This window comes from Echinops telfairi, unplaced genomic scaffold (assembly GCF_000313985.2).
Source record: "Echinops telfairi isolate 266 unplaced genomic scaffold, ASM31398v2 ScPeMD7_14;HRSCAF=57, whole genome shotgun sequence".
Taxonomy (NCBI): domain Eukaryota; kingdom Metazoa; phylum Chordata; class Mammalia; order Afrosoricida; family Tenrecidae; genus Echinops; species Echinops telfairi.
Genome location: NW_022103911.1, coordinates 5,394,159 through 5,399,521, shown reverse-complemented (window position 1 = coordinate 5,399,521; position 5,363 = coordinate 5,394,159).

The following is a 5,363-nucleotide window of genomic DNA, read 5'->3' as shown; positions in this document are numbered from 1 at the left end:
ATTGCATTTATTCTTTGTTATACCCTTAGGCTTTGGAAGTTTCATTTGCAGAACTAATTTAATTTCCTCAGTGTTCATGGTCATCTAACCGTCTTTAAACAATGTGTTTATGTTTTCATCCATCCCTCTGGGTTTCCCAGTTCTGAACTGGCTACTCAGAGTTGCATTTGGAGATATAGAAAGTGATGCTATGGGTTAAGCCTTGGGTTGCTCAACATAAGATTTGAAGTTAAACCTCATTAGCTGCTTCATGAAAGAAAGAAGCGGCTGTCTCCTCCCATAAGGAGGTTTTAGAAAACCTCTACAGGGTCACTGCAGTCAGAATTGACTTGATGGCTGTGGGTTCAGGTATTGATCAACTTGCAAGATCAACTCTTGGTCTACTGTTTGATTGCTTACATGTCTGTTTCTATCTATAACCTCAGATATTGGGTTTCAAATGAATCACTTCATTACTGACCTAAGCTCCTAGCTTGGGGATTCTTTTCTCTGTAGATAAATCCACCTCAAATTCACTGCTCTAACAAAAAAATTAGTAATAATTTTCAAAAAAGTTACCCAAATACTTTCTAATAAATTGAGAAGTAACTAACTTTTTGAGAAACAGCAGGTAGTCAGGTTTCATTGACACTAGAGAAAGAAAATGCGCACATAGATCTATTTCCCCATCATAATATGGCCTCCACTTAAGTACTTACTCACTGCAAGAACACTTTGTTCTATTAAACTGGAATTCCATGATTCTCACCGTCTCGACATGATCGCAGAAGACAAATGGGTACATAGCAAATGTGGTGAAGAAAGCTGATGGTGCCCGGCTATCAAGAGATATAGCATCTGGGTTCTTAAGGGCTTGAAGGTAAGCAAGCGGCCATCTAGCTCAGAAGCAACAAAGCCCACATGGAGGAAGCACACCAGACTATATAATCATGAGGTGTCAAAGGGATCAGTTATCAGGCATCAAAGAACAAAAAATCATATCATTGTGAATGAGGGAGAGTGCAGTTTGGGGACCCGAAGCTCATCTGTAGGCAACTGGACATCCCCTTACAGAGGGTTGTGGGGAGGAGATGAGGCAGTCAGGGTTCAGTGTAGCAACGTTGAAACACACAACTTCCCTCTAGTTTTTAAATGCTTCCTCCCCGCTACTATCGTGATCCAATTCTACCTTACAAATCTGGCTAGACCAGAGGATGCACATGGGTATAGATAGGAACTGGAAACACAGGGAATCCAGGACAGATGATCCCCTCAGGACTAGTGGTGAGAGTGGGGATACCAGGTGGGTGGAGGGAAGGTGGAAAGAAAGGGGGACCAATTACAAGGATCTACATATAACTCCCTCCCTGGGGGATGGACAACAGAAAAGTGGGTGAAGGGAGACATGAGACATTGTAAGACATGACAAAATAATGATAATTTATAAATTATCAAGGGTTCATGAGGGAGGGAGGAGCCAGGAGGGAGGTCAAAAATGAGGAGCTGATACCAAGGGCTCAAATAGAAAGCAAATGTTTTGAGAATTACAATGACAACAAATGCACAAATGTGCTTGACACAATGGATGTATATATGGATTGTGGTAAGAGTTGTAAGAGCCACCAATAAAATGGTTTTTAAATAAAGGAAGGAAGAAAGAAAATGCATACTCAGCTTATATGTTAGACAGGGTTCTCTAGAGAAACAAAATAGGACACTAATAATTATATATATATATATAATAAGAAATAATCAGTTAATTAATCTACAAAGAGTACAAATGGCTCAGTGCAATTCACTTTCGTGAGACAACTAATACCCTGGCAGTCCTTCAAGTCTTCAGGGCCACCATGTTGTTCTCTGTAGAGCAATTCTGGCTATCCAGCCACAGGCAGCAAGCAGCAAGCAGCAAGGCAGGTCACCAACAGTCAGCCAGATGACAGAGTCTGACAGTCCCCAGCTCAAGCAATGTATACGCCAGTAGCGTGGCGAAGCATGTCTTGAAGGAACCTCAAACTACAACACAGGTGACGGGTTAGGTGTCCCACAGGTACTGTGGCTTACAAATTGAGGCAGAGTATGTTTAAGGCAGCTACACACTGGTCCGATCATCAAAGAGCAAGAGATAAGAAAGGCAAGGCTTACGGGGACATTTCTCTCTCTGCCTTCAGTTAATCCCATATGTGTCCATTGGCCAGGTTGACACAATAAACCTACCTATCACAGCTTACTTTAGCAGAAGATAGATTAAAGTGTAATTCATGTGTTACACACAGTCATCCTTTAAAAAATCTCCCTCCTCTTTTCAGCCTTTGGAACATTGGATATCTTACCAAATATTATCCCCAAGTTCAACAATGGAGATTTTGGATCACTTGACATTTCAACAAGTGTTACTCAGCTTCAACTGTTAAAATTTTAACCATAAAGACCCTAGGAAGAGACATTTAAGGGGTGCTGAACATGTCAGTTTTCCGTTTAGCAGTAAGTGAATAAAATTTCTCTATTGCCTCAGTGTGATGGCATTGTCTTTGAGCTGCATCAGCACAAACTCACATTCGGGTAACAACCTAATTGTTGATTTCTAACGTTGAACCTGTTCTTTGAGAAGGTGTGATATTCCTTTGATCCCCAGTGTTCTCTCAAAACTCCCAGCTCAATCTTCCTGTTTCTGAAGACCAGATGATAATTGTCTTGTTTTAATTGAGAATCCTATGCTTTTCAGTTAATAGTCTACGGTTAATTGCTCTGTCATTGAGATTATCTCCCTCCATAGTTATCGCTCTCTTTCCCTCCTTTCTTCCTTTTTATTTAATATTTTATGTATCATTGATATTTATTTGTCATTAGGTACACATATTGAGCTTACTGGGAATTTCCATTGGTATCTAAACATACTTAATATTATAAAAACAACTATTAAAAATATCTATTCCACATCTTCATTTTTAAGACGAGATATGAGTCTCTAGGTACTCACATACTTGCTTAAGACATTAGAAATCCATAGCTGATTTCTAGCCAGGCTTGTTTTCATTGTACTACACAAAAATAAGCAGTTGTAAATATTTAAATCATTTCATCTATGGTTTCTAAATTGAACTGTCTTCCAAACGTCATTGCTAATTTAAAATTGAATTATTTGTATGGGAAAATCATCTGAAAAGATAGAATTAGATGCTGATGATATTAAATAGGCACATTCTTTCATGGTACTAAAGTTGTCCTATAAAATATTTTTTACTAGTGTGGAATTAATTATTTATTCATGGAACTGCAATTTGAGTTTTCCCAGTGTATATTACACTCTTCAAGCTTTGCATTATTAACCTGCATGTAATTAAGTATTAATGTACAACATTGTGCAAAGTAAAGCATACACTATAACTCTAATGCTGTCACGGTATGGATAATGCCTCCCAAATAAAATTAGACTGAGCAGAATGGATCGGCTGCTCAATTGTGACTTTACCAAAATTATTGATTGTACATGAAAATAACCTATTAAAGGTGGAAATGGGCATACCTTCCTGTACTTTTTATGTTATTTCAATTTTTCTCACTGTCCTGCACTCATTTAGGTTTTTTTTAAGTGCAATTAGTTTTCAACTGCATACTTGAAGATACTCAAGGGACCTAAGTTGCGAAAAGATTAAACAAGGATAATAGAAGACGAGAGGGAGAGTAGTTTTGCATTGCTCAAGGGTTTGTACCTGATTTTTACTGAGGTGTTTTGTGAGATTTACCTTATTCTACTCACACGGGGGTCAGTGCCTTTTTCTAAGATTATATTAAGATAGTTAATTATGCAATTGTTTGTTGACTTCTAATAGAGACTCATTATTTTGGTAATAATTGCTTACATTGAGTTTAGAACACTCAGCAGGAATACCAAATGAAAGGATAATTATGTCAGGAGGTGCAGAATGCTTAAGAAGCTTTAAAATGACTTCTGCACTGAACCTTTCAAAAAGAACGTTTAAAATTCTGCCTCCTCCTTTGCTTCTCTCCATTTTGATGATTTTTTCACTATAGAAGAGATGATGTCACATGACAGCAGTGTGCTTTAATATCTATGTGAATTACCAGAATGGGTTAGAGACTTGAGACAGTTGACCATGGTCTGACCAAGGGAATTAGGTAAATGCGGACACATATATTAGTAGCATCCAGTATGAACTTGCACCAGTAAATCAACGAATACATAGATTAATTTGAGTCCCAGAACCACACAATATAAGATTAATCACCAATATCTTTAAAGGTACATTAGTTTCAGATATTAAGTGACAACAACATTTTATTTTGAGGTAGGTGAATGGAGAAAATTTGAGTTAAATTATATATATATTTATATAATAAAACAAGTAAGCGATTTTCTTCAAGATTGAGTGTTGTAGGTGGAACAAAGTTATTCTAAGAAGTATAAGATCTATTATCTGATGCATAGAGACCAAAAGTAAATCAATACAAATAAGTTTTACTTTTATATTAGCATCAGCCTATAAGGCAAAGCAATAAACGTTACTTTCATGGAGCCAATTCTGATGCAGAGCAGCCTGATAGGTGGAGTAGAACTGCTCCTCTGGTCTCCAAAGCTGCACCTCTCTCTACAGGAGCACAGGCTCATCTTTCTCTAAGAGAGCAGCTGATGGTTTCAAACTGCTGGCCTGGGAGCAAACAGCCCAGTGGGTAACCCACTATACCACAAGGGCTCCTTATACACACATAAGGGAGATGAAAAATCTGTCATAAGATTTCATTTAGATCGCACAGGCCGGTGTGCTTCTTCCATGTGGGCTTTGTTGCTTCTGAGCTAGATGGATGCTAGTTTACCTTCAAGCCTTTAAGATTCCAGTTGCTATATCTTTCGATAGCTGGGCACCATCAGCTTTCTTCACCACATTTGCTAATGCACCTATTTGTCTTCAGCAATCCTATCATGGAGGAGGGCACACAATGATATGATTTTTTGTTTTTTGATGCCTGATCACTGATCTCTTTGGCAGCTCATGATCACACAGGCTGGTGTGCTTCTTCTATGTGGGCTTTGTTGCTTCTGAGCTAGATGGTCGCTTGTTTATCTTCAAGCCTTTAAGACCCCAGATGCTACATCTTTTGAAAGCTGAGCACTATCAGCTTTCTTCGCCACATTTGCTTATTCGCCGGCTTTGTCTTTAGCGGGTGTGTCAGGAAGTTGAGCATCATAGAATGCCAATTTAATAAAAGAAAGTATTCTTGCATTGAGGGAGTACTTGAGTGGAGGCACAGTGTCCTTCTGTTACCTTAATACTAACCCTATAAATATATGCACATAGATCTATTTCCCCATCCTCATATATAAATATATTTGCATATGTACATGTCTTTATCTAGACCTCTAT